Raw genomic sequence first — 19,119 nt, 5'->3', positions numbered from 1 at the left:
GATAAAACTGTGAACAGTTTGGTTCATCTCTAGTTACATGGTTCTATCTTGATAAGCTGTCTTATCACAGATTAATTTTTCAAAAATATTAATGATTTAAGCAAGGAAAGGGCTACATGTCAACATACAACTCTTTATTTCTATTAATGTCTTACTTCATTCCTACCTGATTGACATGTTTAGGAATTATGAGTGATTGGCTCACTGTAGTTGTGAAAGTTGCTACCAATCAAATTATGATATGTTAAAGTTAAAACAAAACACAACTGTTTTAGATATTATCTAATATACATTTTGTAATTATCCTTATAATTACAAAATGTTTTATGTAAGATTTAAGTTTTGTGATTTAAATCTGACATCACAAAAGTATTTTGGAATTTGAATAATGTATTTTGTAACTGCAGTACACATAATACTGATTTTGAACAATTTTGTCCAGGTTCCTTGTCACCGCGGACTCCTTCACGACCAAGCGTTCAGTTACAGAGTCGGTGTGTCCACGGTGAGCCAGATCATCCCCCAGGTAGCGACGGCCAACTGGGACTGTCTAGTGGACGATTTCATGGCTGTGCCTTCACCTGGAGACTGGCGGTCCATCACAGAGGGATTCCAGGAGCGCTGGAACTTTCCTCTCTGCTGTGCAGCTCTGGATGGGAAGCACGTCCAGACAAAGGCACCCCATATATCATATAGGAGACACACACATTGATATACACTAAATATTTATTTCATTTCTTTTTTGTGGTGCCCAAATTTATGCACCTGCTTGATTTTGTTTGAACAATTATTGCACACTTTCTGTAAATCCAGTAAACTTCTTTTCACTTCTCAAATATCACTGTGTGTGTCTCCTGTATGATATTTAACTGACATTTTTTATTGTAACAACCAACGATTTATACAGGAAAATAATGTCTATTAACAAGGTTGCCCAAACCTTTGCATCCCACTGTATTAGTATATTTTGTCATTAGTATAATATGAAATAAATTCTACATGTGTCAAGTCGTGTGCCAACATTTGCTGTGTAGTAGAACTGAGACATCAGTCATTATAAAAATTTATTTGAAATAATATTAAAATTCTCAAACAGAAAAACATTAAACATAAATATATAAAATATAAGAATTTACAGAGAGACAGGAATAAAAAGGACCAGCTGCTCTCCAGAGCAGGAACAAGGCTGAGGAGGAAATGCTCCATTGGAGACTGGTGTGAACTCTTCAGGCATACCAGGATGGCCAGCTCCACCGCCGATGGACCGTCCTGGGACCCGTCCCTCATCTGCCTCGGAGCTGTCCTCCCCTGTGGGCCTGTAAAACAGCACAAAACACAAAGAAATGAGAAGGCTGCTACTAGATTTTAATTTCAACATTGAAAAAACCAAAAACAGGATATAATCAGATTGGTTTTAGATATTTAGTAAAGGTGATCACAGGCAATCCCACCGACTAAAAAGGTATCAGTGCTTGCTGTACATATCTGTGGGTGCAGCAGCAGGAGCTCAGGGACTGGGGAGCCAGGAGAAGCAACAGGGGATGCTCTGCTGCAGAATCAGTTGGTTCTATCAATACAGTATTAAATGTTAACAGGTTGAATATAATAATCGTAGAGTAGACAGTGGTCCCTCATTTATTGCAGCAGGGGTTCTCAGAATAACTAGCCCCTGGCCACGCACTTTATACACTTTTTTCCACACACACACATGAACATTGGTCACAGTTCTCACAATTGATTCTCAAAGTGCAAACCTTTGTAGATTGCAAAACGTAAAAGTATTATTATGCCGCGGTTTGTCTTCATCTGCCCGCCACTTTCTTGCACCTTTTCCCCTCGCGGTGCAGGTGTTTATTTCCGAATGAGGCTCATAGTTATGGGTGTTTTTGTGCTGTTTTTTCTATTGAACGTGATGGTTATCAAAACCAAACATGATAAATTTGGCAAGCGCAGGAGACACGACACGGAGCAGATTTGTCAATCAGGCTGCAGAATGCAATGCTGTACGGTGCAATAAAAAAATCAGCGAAAAAGCGAAGCAGTGACGGATGAGCGGGACCACTGTGTGCTGTTTATTAATAAAAAATATATATTCCTATGGGAAGCAGGGAAAGCTGTGATGATTAAAATAATCTGCAAAGCTCTCTCAAAGAGATTAGAGAAAATGACCCCCCTCTTAATTCATCCTGACCAAACTGGTTTCATAAAAGGTCGGCACTCCTCAACAAACACTCGTAGATTACTTAATTTAATAGACTACTCATACGATAAAAACATCGAAACCATAATATTATCTCTAGATGCAGAAAAAGCATTTGACAGAGTTAACTGGAATTTTTTATTCGCAACTTTACACAAATTTGGTTTTGGAAACTCTTTCATAAACTGGATAAGAATATTATACAATTCCCCAACGGCTCGTATCAGAACAAATGACCAGACATCCTCCAGCTTCTGTCTCCTGAGGGGCACCAGACAGGGATGCCCACTCTCCCCCTCACTTTTTGCAATTTTTATCGAACCTCTAGCAGCAGCATTTAGACAGGCTACAACAATTAAGGGCATAAAATGTAAGAACATAGAACATAAAATCAGTCTCTATGCGGATGATGTGTTGCTTTTTCTGCAAAACACACAAACCAACCTCTCTGAGGTAATTATTTTAATAAACTGGTTTTCAAGAGTTTCAGATTATTCAATTAACTGGCCAAAATCTACAGTTCTCCCCATTAACTGCTCCTTCCATAATTCTTCCTCTGCCCCACTGCAATCCGGAAATATTAAATATTTAGGTATTAATGTCTCTCCTAAGCTTTCAGACTTAACTAAACTAAACCATATCCCACTTCTAAAGAAAGTAGAAGGCGATCTGACTAGATGGAAATCTTTACCCATATCACTCATGGGAAGGGTCGCCACTATAAAAATGATGATCTTGCCAAAAATAAATTACTTATTTTTGATGATCCCTAACAAACCATCACAAGATTGGTTCAGATCTCTGGATTCATATATTTCCAAATTCCTTTGGAAAGATAAACCCCCGCGTATTAGCTTAAAAACGCTACAAAGAACCAAGGATAGAGGAGGATTAGATCTGCCTAATTTTCACCAATACTTCTTAGCCAACAGGCTTCAGTTCATCTCAGAATGGTTAAAACATACCTTCTTAGTTGAGCCCTGGCTAGATGTTGAACAGGCACTATGCAAGGATCTAGAGATTTCAGACCTACCATTTATTAGCTCAAACATCAAAAGACATGAATGCTTTAAAAGTATCAACATCAGCTTTTCTCTAACAGCATGGTGGGAGTTTCTAAAAATAACGGAGTCTTCATTAATCCCATGCAAACGTACACCTATCTGGAATAACCCTGACATATTACAAAACAATAATATGATTAATTTCCCAGAATGGAGTTGTAAAGGAATTAAATACTTAGAACATATATTAGAGGGAACAGAATTTATTCCATTTGACAGACTAGTTGAACAATATGGGATCAACAAGACAAGGTTTTTAGAATATCAACAAATTAAATCCATAGTAAAAAAGAAATTTAACCTCAGTCAAGTTGAATTACAAACACCACTAAGTGCGGCACATTTTCTTACTCTTAAATCCCCCAAATTATTATCTAAAATATACAGAACACTTTCTAAATTAGATGAATCAATATCCCTTCCTACTGCAAAGTGGGAAGCAGATTTATCAGTCAACCTAGACCAAAACTTCTGGTCTCAGATTTGCTTAAAAACTTTTAAATTAATTAAAAATCCCAGTCTGCAATTAATACAATACAAAATACTTCATAGAGTGCACTATACAGGTCATCGGATGTTCAAGATGGGCTTTACATCTTCCAACAACTGCTCACACTGTCAAGGCAATACACCAGACAATTACATCCACGCTCTTTGGTTCTGTCCACCAGTGCAAAAGTTTTGGCGCGAGATATGTGAAGACTTATCAAAGTGTCTGAAATGTAACATTCCAACCTCCCCTTTAGTGTGTTTGTTGGGCAGCTTAGATAATATCACTTCAGAAAAGAATATAGCCCATATGATCTTCACTGCCCTATGCATAGCCAAGAAAACAGTCCTCATGAACTGGAAAAATAAAAATAATCTTAATTCTAACCAATATAGAAATTATCTATTAGATTACATTAGGCTTGACACAGCCTCTGCCACCACATCAGATCAATTGCTCTGGGCCCCTTTTATCAGCTCCATCACCTAGTGGGGGTGGGGGGTCATAGTTTGGTCCCGCCTTCACTGTTGTGATTGGTGAGGGGGTAGGGACAGGCTTAGGGCGTCGGGGGGTTCCCCGGAGGCATCTTCCTTGGGGGGCTCAACCCGGGGTAGCGGTCACGTCCGGTTGAGGGCTCTGTTGGCTCTCAGGTGACTGTTTCCTCGCGGCTGCGTGCAGCGGGGCTAGGGGAGGGTCTGTGCTGACGGACGTGGGTTACTGACCTGGCTGCCCCTGGGTGGGTCCGGGATGGGCGTGAGGTTCTGGGGGCGCTCCGTCTCTGGGCTGGGGGCCGGGCCTCGGGGGCTTGGGTCCTGGTTGGTGTGTTGCCGGGGTTGTGGGCGGGTGGGTGCATGGGGGCCCGGCCCTGGAGCAGGGTGCCGCCGGTGCGTCGAGCCGCCTGGGGGGCTCTTCAACTGGTGGGGGGGATGGTCACATCTTGCAGGAGCTTTCTTCTCTTCAGGAACTCTCTGCAGGAGGGGGAGATACAGGAGAGGTGGAGGAAGATCTCAGCCTGGGCGTTTACCGTCTTATGTAGTCTGGAAGATGTGTGGTTGGTGGGGTGGGTGCAGTTTTCTCTGTGGTGGGGTTGGGTGGACTGTCCAGGGCTCTGTGGAGCCGGGGGGCGCTACTGCACTGGGCCCCGGTCTGGATGGGCCTGGGCCCCCCTTCACTGGCGGGTCGCGGAGGGTGGGAGTGCCTACTGGGGTCAGCGGGGGAGCTGGCCCCAGGGAGGGGTTACCTGCCCCTCCCTTCCTTCCCTCCCCATCTCCAGCTGCCTCCCTCTTCCCGCTCCTCCACAACCACCCACACATGCAGGGCCTTGGAGTGGGGGTATGTCACCAGGGTGCATAGGAGGCAACCCCCCCCCCCCCCCCCCCCTGTCCCCTTCTGGCTGCCTCTGCCTCAATTTTATCCCACAACTTAGACATTCACATTATTCACACTCTCATTACACATACATATAGGATCTTGGGGGTGGGCACAATCACGGAGTCCAAATCACCATCAGGGTGTATACCTCACCCCTGACGTCGTTGCCCACCTCTCAATTTTAAATACACTTAGTCATTGAGGGTTAGCAGGAGGGACTATGCGCTTACCTGCTGCTCCTTGGCAGGTAGCTCCATGCCCTCCTGGGTTTTAATTGCACCTTAGAACACATATGCATCAACACTACAATGAGCGGGTGGAGGGAGGTTTGGAGTCTTCTCCCACCCCCATTCTCTGCGGCCTGCTGGAGCGGGAGGGCTAGTAGGAGGAGTTGGCCGTCCGACTGCGGTCTGGGGTGTGGGGCCTCCCTGCTGCTGCGGAGTCGGGGTGGTCTGCCTCTCCCCACCGCAGGGAAAAGGGTAACACCACCTGGGTCTGGGTGCAATTCCCCCCTCCAGGGGCAAGGGTACCTAGACCCGGTTTGTAGAGTACGCTTGGGGAGTGTGATTGTGTGTACAGCGTCTCTTTATGTCTGTCTCCACGTTGGTTGAGTGTGGAGTGAGTGCATATGAGAGCATGAGGGTGGGAATGGATGTTTGTGTCTGTGTGTGCCTGTATGTCTGTGTCTATATGTCAGGTTGGGTATCAGACGCCACCTCTCTGGGGACACCTCAGGCCCTCCAAGGTTTGGAGGCCTATCTCCACCCACCACCACTTCCCCTGCCGGTGGCGGACTCCCTCAGGTGTCGGTGTGTTGGTGGTTCTTTGTGTCTGGGGGTGGGCGTCCGGGTACACACCGGCTCACTCCTTGGCGGCCACTTGTCGGGGCCTGGGGCCTGGGGCTCGCTCGGGCCCCTTTGGAGGTGGGGTGCCCCCGGCCTCTCGGCCTAGGGCTCGGTCACTCAGGCGCAGCTGGGGGCCGGCGGAGCTCACGGGCGCGTCACTGCAACTCCCCCTGACTTCTGCTCCGCGGCTGCTGGGCGAGCCCTCATCTGGGACTCTCCTCAGCTCTTACTGGGACAGTGGCGCGGCTGCCCCTCTGTTGGTCTTCCATGGTCTCTTGTGTTCTGGGGGCCTCTGGATGTCTGGAGTTTTGATCTCCTCCATACCCGCTTCACACCCTGGAGGACGGGGCTGTGGCCCCCCCACACTCCCTAGCAGATCATTACATGAAGAAACCTTTGGAATGCAAGCATGCTGATCCACACAGGTATGCACACATGGGTATTCACAGACGCGGACTAAAGCTTTCTTGGCTGCTGCCTCAAAGCACACTGTGCGCTGTCTATCTTGCGTGCTGCACAATATCGTTTATTACTTAGTAAATACTGATATCTATGACTAGCTAGTTTATTGTGATGGTGCTTTGTTTTCTCTATTATTATGTTGCTCTTTGTTGTTTGCTGTCTCCTCTGTTTGTTTTTGTTTGTTTGTTTGTTTTTTTTTCTCCATACAGGTGACCCAGGAGTTCTTTTTTTTTTTCTCTCTCTTCCCCCCCCTTCTCACCGTCTCTTCTCCCCTTTGGTTTTCTTTCTTTCTCTCCCCCTCTCTCTCTCATTCATTCCCCCTGTCCTATTTATTAAAAAAAAAAAAAAAAAAAATGACAAAGGATGAACTGAAGCTCTGCCATCACGTAATGTCGCATACTGCTGTTTCTGATGTCGTTTAAAAAAAAAAAAAAAAAAAAAAAAAAAAAAAAAATATATATATATATATATATATATATATATATATTCCTATATGACAACATGCATAAAAGCAGAACGGTATTTGTACGTCAGTGGGAAAATAGCAGTGGCTTGCTAGCTTTTGTGCGGCTTCCCCGGGTCAGTGAAAACTTTCAAAAGAGAAATGAATGAACTTACCAGGTTGCCCGATCTCTTCACATATCTTCCTCCAAGCTCGGTCCTTTTTATTCCTGTCTCGGTACAGAAAGCAGCTGGTGTCGTACAGCTCCGAGTTGTTTGCTACGCGTTGATTAGCCTTCCCTCCATTGAAGTATGAAGGGATTTGGCTGGATCTGCCCCTTTGACCTAGGTCACAGCCACGTCACCAGGCTCCTGATTGGTTGTCGCGGCACGATTTGATGCTGGAGTTCAGCTTTTTCCAACTCGAGCGGTAGACGCGAAACGCGCGTATGCACAAAATGCAACACAAAAACTCACGCGCGTGGTTTTATTCGCGCATCAAACGCGCCAGACGCGCTACACTGACGCGCGTTTCACGCGTTTTGGCGTTTTGGCGACGCAAATCTGCTTCCGAATTTTCGCGGGACCCGCAATCGCGCGTCATCGCACCTTTCCATTGACTTTACATGTAAACCTGACGCTCTATTCGCGTCCATCGCGTTCGGTGTGAACACACCGTAAGAAAATAAATCTACACTTTAGGACTCGGGGTAAAGGATCAATAACAATTTAAATTTATAATTTACAGTTTGATGATTTAAAGTCTCACACAACCCGTCAAAAGGGGCGGGGCCGGCTGCTTCCAAGTAGAGCACATTTCATTTATAATGATGTAAATCCAAGCCCATCATGGATTCACGATCTGAATCCTGGGTTGTGTGAAATCCCAGAAATCAACCTTAGACAAAGTGAATCTGTGAACTAAGGTGTAGGTCTGTTAGGTTAATTGTGCTGATCCTCGGGTTGGGGGATTTGTGTTTGTACTGGAGCGCAAAATTCAAACCAATAAAAGTTCAAAGCCATCAGGTGCTCAGGTTAGAAAAAAGAGAAAAGATGCAGGTAAGCAGACGTGTGATTGGATAATGGCAGCTCATCCTGAACCAATCAGACTAAACTCCAAACAATACATTATGTTACAGATTTTAATATTAATTAGTCATTGTTACTTGTTGATTTGTCCTTTTCTCATTGTGTGACGAATTATGACGACTGTTTGGTAGCTGTTATTGTCTCTCTCTCTCTTCATGTGTGTTTCTCTGGTGAAACAATAGTTTTGTGTTAATGTTAGGGCTGCACGATTTTGCATAAAATGAGAATCACGATTTTTTGGCTTAGAATTGAGATCATGATTCTCTCATAACAATAAATAAACATAAAACAACAAATGTCTCACGTTTTGTTGTTGCAGCAAAATGTTGTCCTGCTTGAAATTCCGTCTCCACCGTTGCTCGACGCTGCGTGTACAGAGCAGGTAGTGCAACAATAGAAAAATAGTTGCGGGACTGCACTGTGTAGCGTTTGTCTAGGGTGTTGATCGTTTTCCTAAATCCCTCGTTTTGCACAGTGTTGATGGAGCCATATCTTTGGTCAGGTGATAAGTGATAGCCTCCGTAATGTCTTTGTGCCTGCGGGAGTTCGACGTGTATAGGGAAGCGCTGTATAAGGTTCCCGTTATTGATGTTTGGGTGGTTGACCGGGACGGATTTTCTCCTGTCACTTTCTCGTCATCCCTGACGTGCTCTCCGTTGTTGTTTCCCTGCTAATTTTAGCATCACACGGCACAGCTTCTGTATCACGTGGTATAAGGCTCCGCCCTTGTCATTTGTTGAGCAGGAAGAGTGGGCGCTTGTTTTCATGCAGAGTACGTCCCGGATCAAAATGCGGTACATTTGATCCCTGTTGTCTTTGCTTGATGATTGGTTTGAGTCTTGACAATCCACATTGCTGGCGTTGCATCTTTCAATGCCAGCAATGGCAGGTATCAGTGCTCAAACCTTTTGTGTTTGTTTCCAACAAGTTGCCCACCTCGGGAAACAAAAATGTGTTCTTTTACTTGTCAGATGAACATATGAGACACTTTGACTCTTCAGTGCAGTGTGGAGCCTAACAAAGATCTGTTTTGTGTCCCAGCTGATCAGCAGGAGGAGGAGAGTCTGACGGAGCAGCAGAGGAACATTTTCAGCTACTTGGACTCAGCTCAGCCACTACAGAGGAAACAATGAGCTCAACACAGAAGGTGACAGACAGAGCAGGACCATGTGACCAAAGATATTTATCACCATATACATCTGAACATTTGCCATAACGATACATCCTGAGCATAACCATGTATAATATCCACTAAACTTCAGAAGAGGTTATACAGTCGTGGCCAAAAGGTTTGAGAATTGCATAAATATTGGAACCTGGAGAAGTTGCTGCTTAAGTTTTTATAATAGCATTTTGCCTGCACTCCAGAATGTTATGAGGAGTGATCAGATGAACTGCATCGTCCTTCTTTGCCATGAAAACGAACTTAATCCCCAAAAAGCCTTACCACTGCATTTCATTGCTGTCATCAAAGGACCTGCTGAGACCATTTCAGTGATCGTCTTCTTAACTCAGGTGAGAATGTTGGCGAGCACGAGGCTGGAGATCATCATGGCTGTATCCCGATTCAGGTTCTGCAGCTTTAAAGTCCTCAAGGGCCGCGTACTCAAAGACCGCTAAGGCCGAAGTGCGAGGCTCGTAGGCTCGTGAAATGGGACGTCTAGCCTCCGTCGCGCTGCCCAGGTTGCCTAGCAACCATGATACTAACAGCTGGAAACGTTTCATACAGCTTTGTTTGACAGAAATGAAGGAGAACATATTTAGTTCATTTGTTTCTACATGAGCTCTGTGTGATTTGATGAGTATCTGAGGCTGAGACCACAGGACTGTGAAACATGATTGTTGGGCTTCATTTCTGTGCTGAACAGTCGTTTAAGATTAGCTGTAAATAACAATTAGCTGATGTTGTTCATGAGACTAAAGTCACCTCACTGTGGCAATGTAAATATAATATGGCCAATATTATAGTTATTATATTGTTGGCATTACTAAATTTGGCTCAGTGCTTACATATATGTGTAAAAAGCAAATGTAGGAGCTGTGATAACTGTGTCTGATAGAATGAAGAGTAGACTGATAGATGAAATATTCCTTTATTGGGTGAGAAAATCAGACCATGTCATAACTGCTTTAAGTCACACAGAATAGATATCAGAGCCTTAAACAGGCTGACTTCTGCTAAATGGGTCAAACTGGGCAGAAAGTCTACAAACACATAACATTCTTATAGAATATGATGTAACACTATAGATCAACTTAGCTCAGAATATATAAAGCATATAAACAGTTACAGCAATATGATGCAACAAACACAGCAGCTACTGATCCAAAATCCTCAAAGCTTCATAGAACTGAAACCAACATTTATTTTAGCTCCATCCTGCTGCTGATACAGACTTTAGGTTTCTGAACATTAAACTTGTTGCTGCCTTTCATAGTGTGTAACTTGAAGGCCCTGAGTACTTTCTCCCACACTGAAAACACTGGGATGATCACATTATTTGAACATTACCTAATAAGACTGATTCAGCACAGACAGTTATGTTAAACTTTCCTAGCAGTCCTTCACAAACAGGGAACAGTCTGTCTCTCCATCTGTCAGCTGCTGCTGGCTCTTCCTCCTCCTCTTCCTCACACACTGCTGAGTTTGTCCTGGTGGATCATCAGGGCTGCAAAGCCTCACAGATGATGTGCAGCAGTGGGTCCCTCAGTCTGTCCTCACTCTGGACACTTGCAGTCGTCACACATGGAAATCAAATGTGTGATAAGCTGCAGGATTCAAACACAAGTGTAACTTATAAACACATGTTCATACTTTTATTCCACAATCAGAGAGAAAGAAACAGAGAGAGAGTGCAGGACAGACAGACAGGTGACAGTCTCAGGTGTACACACTGCTACACAACAGCACCAGAGAAGCAGGATTTAGTGTTTGTGTTATTACGAGTGTAAACAAGAAGAGTTCCAGATGGTGCAGTGGACACATGTGTGACTGCTGTGATTAAAGCATCTTTCTTTCAGCTTAACGAGTGAACCGTCAGCTCGTTCAAACACACGTTAAAGTGCGTTTGGCTCGACACCACCGAACAGAGGCAGCAATATAACACAGCTCAGATTAACAGTGCAGTGGATCCTGCTTGTGCCGTGATGTTCAGGACTGCAAACCGAGCAGCATCACTGACTTTCAGCTTGTTGTGTTTGTGGATATATGACTGACTTTAATTATCCACAAAATCATCACATTCTCTGTCAGATTAAGGTCGACTATTGAACGGCGTATATTTTAAAGGCTTTAAAACCAAGTTAACGCTGAAAGTACAAACATCACTAATGTCACATAACTCTGCCGACAAGGCATAGCTATGGCTATGAAATGCTCTTTGTGTATCACTTCTTCATTATGAAAGATGTCATTAATGCACTAGTAATGTCTCATCTGGAGTATTGTTCAATCATTTGGTCAGCAGCTAATAAGACAGATCTTAACAGACTTCAGTTAGTCCAGAATAAGGCGTCCAGATTAGTGTGAAGATGTTCATACTATACTAATATTGATCAAATGCATAATAACCTTTCTTGGCTTCCTGTACAGGCTAAAATATTCTATGGCTTACTTGTAGTTCTAAAGAAAGCAATTCTGTTAAACACACCACATTTATTCTGCTCAGCTGCAGTATCCAGATGAAATACATCATCATATTACACAGTTTTCAACAAGCTGCAATTTAGTAAATGCTCGAGTTAAAAGTAACGTTTTGTAAAACTGTTACATTTAGAGCAACTTTTAAGTGGAATAAGTTGCCTTAAAAAATTAGAGAATTATTCAAAACTTCAATGAACACTTAAAAGCCGATTTACAGAGCTTTTAGTTGTTGTAAATATTGTAAGACATGATTTGTTTTTGAAATTTGTGTAATGTGCCTCAATGTTATTGATATTATTATTATTATTATTGATTGCTTATATTTGAACAATTGTGAAACCTCACTGTGGATGTAAGAGTGAAATTATGTGGATATCTTGAATCCACTTTATTGTGTAATATTTTATGTGAGTATTTGACGGAAGACGAGCAACATCTGTTGTGGAAGCTAACGGGGTTCCTTTAGAATAAACAAACATAGGATTTATTATCACTGAATAATTCTGTATAAATCTATACAAATTATAGAAATATGTAATAGGAAACAACAAAATAATCTAAATTATAAAATAATGTGTGTGTGTGTGTGTGTGTGTGTGTGTACAATCAGGAGGGATGGGCATGATTTTAGTGTTTGAACAGTCATGAATTATCTTTAACAGCAGGTTGGATGTAATGTGTTAGAACTACCAGCAGGTGGGGATAAGAGACCTTTAAGGTGTTTGGTGCCACGCTCCACCTTCAGGTTTAAAACTAGTGTTAATGGAGTTTGAAGGTTGAGTTTGTTCCACGACTGCATTTCACTCACTGCCTCTGTTTGTATCTCTGTCACTGCAGGACCAACATGGAGCCAGAAGTCAGCGCTCTCAGGAGGCCGACAAACCTCACAGAAGAAAGGGAGAGAAAAAACACACCTGTGACGAGTGTGGGAAGGGTTTTACTGTGAGGGCTAAACTAAAACAGCATCAGGTCATCCACACTGGAGAGAGACCGTTCAGCTGTGACTTGTGTGGAAAGTCTTTTTCCTTGAAGGGTTCCCTAAAACAACACCAACTCATCCACAGTGGAGTTAAAGCGTACAGCTGTGATCAGTGTGGCAGAGCTTTTACTCAAAGTAGCAGCTTACAGAGGCATCTAGTTACCCACTCTGGAATTAAGGCATACAGCTGTGACGAGTGTGGGATGGAGTTTACTCTGAAGGCTTCACTAAAACAGCATCAGGTCATCCACACTGGAGAGAGACCGTTCAGCTGTGACTTGTGTGGAAAGTCTTTTTCCTTGAAGGGTTACCTAAAAACACACCAACTCATCCACAGTGGAGTTAAAGCGTACAGCTGTGATCAGTGTGGCAGAGCTTTTACTCAAAGTAGCAGCTTACAGAAGCATCTAGTTACCCACTCTGGAATTAAGGCATACAGCTGTGATCAGTGTGGCAGAGCTTTTACTCGCAGTAGCCACTTACAGAGTCATCTAGTTACCCACTCTGGAATTAAGGCATACACCTGTGACGAGTGTGGGATGGAGTTTACTCTGAAGGCTTCACTAAAACAGCATCAGGTCATCCACACTGGAGAGAGACCGTTCAGCTGTGACTTGTGTGGAAAGTCTTTTTCCTGGAAGGTTTCCCTAAAAACACACCAACTCATCCACAGTGGAGTTAAAGCGTACAGCTGTGATCGGTGTGGCAGAGCTTTTACTCGCAGTAGCCACTTACAGAGGCATCTAGTTACCCACTCTGGAATTAAGGCATACAGCTGTGACATCTGTGGAAAAACTTTCAGCCGGAGAGGGAGCCGAAATACACACCTACGCATTCACACCAGACATGATGTGTACTGCTGTGAACAGTGTGGCAAACAGTTTACAACAGACGCACACTTACAACGACACATGTTTACCCACACTGAGGAGAGACCTTATCAATGTGACCTGTGTGAGAAGACTTTTAAATCTCCACATGACCTGAGACGACACCAACAGATCCACACCAGAAAGAGACTCTACAAGTGCAGCTACTGTGAGGTATGTATTTATATTGTTATCTTGTCATTTTAGCCTGACTGTTTGGAACAACTCTGCTCATTAAACTGTGTTAGCATGTTAGCAATTCTACTGCATGGAAAAGCAGCTCTGAGTGATTATTCAGATTTTCCTTTCAGTTATGATTTTAGTATTACTGTAGTATTATGGTGGTAGTATTGTAGTTATTGCAGCCCAGTAAACTGAGTGTGTTAACTGAAACAGTCAAATGTAGTTGGACGTCTGCAGAGATGCTCTTTATTTCAGGCGACGTTCAGGATACAAATGTTGAAGGACTGACTTACACTGTCTTTGTGTCTTTGTTTAGAAGCAGAGCGACACAGATGGATCCAGTTCTCAACCCTGTCCTCACTGTGGTGGTGTGAAAGACTTTCATTGTGACCTCTGTGGAAAAACTTTCAGTCGGCAAAATACCCTAAAACTACATCAACGTAGACACACTGGAGACAAACTGAAATACTGCAAAGAATGTGGGAGAAGCTTCTCCACAACAAGTGAGTTAAAACGACATGAACTGTTTCACAGTGGGGTTAAAAAGCACCTCTGTGATCAGTGTGGGTCATCCTTCACTACTGAAGGTGAGCTTAAATCACACAAACGAGTCCACACAGGAGAGAAACCACACAAGTGCAGACACTGTGAGAGAAGCTTCTCACATTTAAGTAATCGTAACAGGCATGAACGTGCACACATGGAAGGAAACTACAGCTGTGACCAGTGTGACAAGAGCTTCAGGAATCTCAGTTCATACTCTTCACACAAACGATCCCACGTTACTAATAAACTGTTTCACTGTTACCAATGTGCCCAAACATTCACCTCATTGTCTGCTCTGTGCAAACATCAGCGCGATCACTCAGGGCTGAAATCACTCCCATCACTGGATCACAGTGAATCTGAAGACACAGAAAGATCCTCTGGTTTCTGTGTCAGACTCAAAAAGCTTGAGATCAGGCTCCACAGAGTTCAGATAGAATCATTTAAACTTGTGTTGAACTGAACTGGTTGCTGGGCTGAACTTCTACATAATACAGATCTACATGGGATCTTCTTTTCTGTTGTTTTACTGAGTCAGTTTTGTCCTTTTTTCTCTGTCCTGGTTTTGCTCGTCTGTAAATGATTGAAACTCAGTCAAATAGTTCATTGTTCTCCAGCAAAACGTTTTGGAAACTCATGTTTAACCTTTAAAACTCTGACATGTTTTAGCACACAAGGCTTCATCGGGGAGTTCACTCATGATTGGACCATGAGAACAAAGGTTTTTAGTTCTTTCAAAGAGAGTCTTGGAGATGTTTGATGTTTCTGTTTTTCTGAAACCACCTGAAAGAAAAACAATTTTTCTTGCTTTATGTAGTGTGGAAGTTTTTAATGTTTCTTCATCTGTGATGTTCTTGAATGTGTTCACGTGAAGATGGTACAAATAAAGAGAAAGAGAAGTGGAGAAAGGACAGAGAGGAAGGGGAAAAAAAGAAAGTGGCAGATCTCAGTGAACGACTACGGCGTAGTGGGTCGGTCCCGGAATGAGCCCCGTGGGTGCTGGGACGTAGCGCAGCGTCTCGGCGTTTGTTGCGGCCCATTTCTTCCCATCTTTGGAGGTCCACGCCGCTGCTTCCTCCGGCGTCCTCCCCTCGTTCTCATCTTCAGATGAAAAATCAGAGGACGACTCCTGGTGATCAGTGTCGAGAGACAAATCATCCGTGTCATCCCCGGAATCAGAGTCACTCTCGGCAGATGAAGAGGAGAGATCCTCGCTGTCAGAGCGCATCAGGATGTCCACTACTTCCTCGGTCCTGTAGTACCGTGCCATCGTGAAAATGCCTACTCCCGCGCTACGGCTTATTCTTATAACCTCTCCTGCCTGCACCTGCATAAACAAGCTGAGGTTGGCGACAAAATAAAGTCTAATTTGTTTTTTATTCTTGTTTTCATGTTAGATTTGTTTGCATTGCAGGGTGTACTTCAAAGAGGGAGGGAAGGCTTTTATCTAAACTTAGAATGAGACCGACACAATTTTTTTTCTTTTAGGCAGAGAGACCTTTATTTTATTTTATCAGAATCAGAATCAGAAAGGGGTTTATTGCCAAATGTTGAGCAGGTTTACAACATTAGGAAATTGCTGCGGTGCTTCAGTGCAGACATAGTGTCATAAATAGCACTTAAATAGACATGAAAAAATAAAAGTAGGAATAAGAATTAAAAGTGCTACGTTTATATTTTATTTTTAATATAAAAGGTCAAAATGCACCCTCTAAAATGGTACCGAACGAGCAGCGGCCCAAGCTGCCGCTGCACGCGGGGAATGAGGCTGCCTTTTCCGGGTATCTGTTTCGAGCAGGCCGCTGGAGAAGGTGTATGTTCCAGCAGGCGTCACATGTGGAACAAGGGCGCCACCCGGTGGCCAAATAAAAAAATTACAATTCTAAGGCCTTTTGTCCAAAGCAAAAGCGATCACCCAGATGTTTACGGTATAAATCCTGCAGTGAAAAATAGCGTTTATAATGGGTTTCAATGGGGCGATTTATGGCTCTAGGACCTCATGTGGATGGCGGTTTTTAGCTTAGCCACCTTAAGCTAATCGAATAAATGGAGACGGCAATTCTAAAGAAAAAAAAAAAAAGGGTTGGGAGGTTTGGCTATATTCTATTCAACACAGTGAAAATGGCCTAATATTAAAAAACGCTGTGGATGAAAAATGGCCGTAGGTACTACCAAGGGTTAAGACAATAACAAAATCAGCTTACTATCGCCTCAAGAATATTTCAAGGCTAAAAGATCTGATGTCTCAACAGGACCTGGAAAAACTAGTCCATGCATTCATCTTTAGTAGGCTTGATTACTGTAACAGCATCTTTACAGGTCTACCTAAAACATCAGTCAGACAACTACAGCTCATTCAGAACTCTGCTGCTCGAGTCCTCACTAAGACCAAAAAAGCGGACATCAGTCCAGCTCTGAGGTCTTTACACTGGCTGCCTGTCCGTCAGAGGATAGACTTTAAAGGTCTGATGCTGGTCTATAAAGCTCTGAATGGTTTAGGACCAAAATACATCAATGACCTCCTGACCCAGTATGAACCTTCCAGATCCCTCAGGTCATCTGAATCCGGTCTTTTATCAGTTCCCAGAGTCAGAACCAGACACGGAGAAGCTGCATTCAGCTTTTATGCTCCTTATATCTGGAACAAACTCCCAGAAAGCCTCAGATCAGCTGAAACACTCAGTTTATTTAAATCCAGGTTGAAGACTCACCTGTTCTCAGCTGCATTTGAATAAAGCACCAAATCCACACTTTTAAGCTTAAATTTCAAAACTTACATTTAACTACTGATTTTATCTACTGTTCTGATTTTATCTGTTTTGATTTTATATACTGTTGTTTGTTTGTTTGTTAATTAGTTAGTTTGTTTGCTTGTTTTAATCAATTTTAAATCATGCTTTTTATTTGTTTTTGTTTCTAATGTCTCTGTAAAGCACTTTGAATCACCTTGTTGTTGAATTGTGCTATACAAATAAACTTGCCTTGCCTTGCCATCAGAAGGGCTCAAACCTCCTGCTGTTTCTACTGGACCATAAATTCTACTTTATGATCATCTTCAAAGATAAAAACGTGAGTTTATTTGTGAACTCTGTGAAATGTGTCTGATGTTTAGTTTGAACCAATCCTGTGTCAGCCGCAGCCACATCATTGCCACACATACAAATGGGTGCGTTCCTGTTTAGACCTGCTGGCTGTCAATGGGCTTCATTCCATTTCAGACTGCCGGTGGTCGGCTGTGATCTAAACTCAACATGGCCCCTGTGTTAGAAGAGCCTCTGATTTTAAACTTTGCACATTTAATAGTTTCTTTCCAACACTGTGGAGCTACCAGCCCAGTATATGTAGCCACAGTAGATGGAGTTATCAAGCTGGACTGACAAACATCAGGACTCATGTGATCCCTACATGTGGACCTTTCACAGATGGATCCAAGTGCAGATTCAACTCTGCATCACATTTGACTTCAGCTGTTACACACTTTCTAGCTGTGTCACTTCCTGCTTTTTGGATCAGATAGTTTATCCATGTCCACAAATGTTTGGCTGCATGTTTTTATCATCTATATTTCCAGTCTTCATACAGCCGATATTTCATGTGAACTCCAACCTGCCAGCTGCCATCATGTTTTCAGGGTTCATTCAGTGTTGAAATGTTGGACAAACAGCAGCACATGTTCTCTAAATGTTTGCTGCAGTCAATTTAAATGAAGCTGATACTACATGAGACATTTTCCATATTTACTGTCTTTGAACAGAGAATAATAAAGCCATCAAACATATACAGGCTGTGCAAATACAAACTTCTGTGGTGCATTTGATGACCTGCAGAGGAGAACAAGTCGGGCTTTTCAGCCCTAACACAACCTCTTTGTTCTCAATACTACAAAACCTTCAAAGGCTGATATGCAAGTTTGCATGAATCACCAACACAGTTGTGTTTGTTTCTAGTATAGTTATAAATAAGCTGATCAAATATCTGCTGACTGATTAGATCCAGTATCTATTACAGATGAAATGGATATCACAGCGCATGTTGTTAATCCGTCATATCAAACTAAACCGTGTTGCTGGTGTAAATATTGTGGAGCAGCGAAATTATTTTACTGCTATTGTTAAAGAATCATCATCATCATTACCATTGCATTAATAATATAATCTGCAGCATTGATATTGCATTCAGAGGTTTAACAGTGTGTGAAAGATTAAAGTCACAGGCTGACAGGAAACTGCAGGCTTGCAGAGAGTTTGCAGAAGTGAAAGCAGAATCTAAGTTATTCTGAGCAGCTGGCTAGACGAGGCTATTTGAATTACTAGGTTATTCAAATTGATCATTGCTTTAACAATGTAACAGATGGCTTTAAGATGGCCTTAAGATGTTTAAGCATACAGTTATTATATTAACCTTGTATTCCAGATGCAGTTATAACTATTTTATACATATTGCATATCTGTGGTTATTTTGAGTTGATGTTCAGTTCATTAAGGGTCTTAAGCTTCACTGGTGAGAGTGTCCAGATGATACATGCTGAGGGAAAACTAGAACATAGAAGGAATTGCAATACATGCTTACAAAACACTTATATCAGGTCATTTTATATTAAGTTTTCATTAGAGGTTCTTGATTAAAACATTTATTCAACATAGTACATGTAGTTTCAGTTAGGTTATTGTACCTAAGGATGAGCCTCTGGTCTGGTAAAAGGTCAGAAGTGCAACGGTGAGATGAGAGAGCATGTGAGGTCAACACACACACACACACACACACACACACACACACACATTAGTTAGATTTATTTATAGGTGAGAGATTAGTCATGTCTGGTTGTAACTGCGAAAGCGTCTCTGTAAACGAGGAACAGTTTCTTGTTGTCTCGGCAAGAAAGAGGAACAATCCACTTCAAGACAAGAACTGAAAGGTAGACAGGAAGTACCGGCCAT

General features: G+C 42.7%; 2 long non-coding RNA genes across 2 annotated transcripts; one reads left to right on the top strand and one right to left on the bottom strand.

The window, feature by feature from the left end:
• Positions 1-787: 787 nt before the first annotated feature.
• On the bottom strand, positions 788-7,233 carry LOC146679484 (uncharacterized). The gene is made up of 2 exons (XR_014918624.1): positions 7,051-7,233; positions 788-1,316 (listed from the first exon to the last, which is right to left on the bottom strand). It is a non-coding gene; the product is annotated as an uncharacterized LOC146679484 (long non-coding RNA).
• A 6,191-nt stretch (positions 7,234-13,424) lies between these two features.
• On the top strand, positions 13,425-18,704 carry LOC146679483 (uncharacterized). The gene is made up of 2 exons (XR_014918612.1): positions 13,425-13,627; positions 13,953-18,704. It is a non-coding gene; the product is annotated as an uncharacterized LOC146679483 (long non-coding RNA).
• Positions 18,705-19,119: the final 415 nt, after the last annotated feature.

Source organism: Copadichromis virginalis, unplaced genomic scaffold (assembly GCF_057382275.1).
Source record: "Copadichromis virginalis isolate Kocher_CV1m ecotype Utaka unplaced genomic scaffold, C_Virginalis_male_GT1.1 unmapped_scaffold_1, whole genome shotgun sequence".
NCBI classification, from domain to species: Eukaryota; Metazoa; Chordata; class Actinopteri; order Cichliformes; family Cichlidae; genus Copadichromis; species Copadichromis virginalis.
The sequence above is the reverse complement of the archived record's forward strand: the minus strand, read 5'-3'. Positions and strand labels throughout refer to the sequence as shown.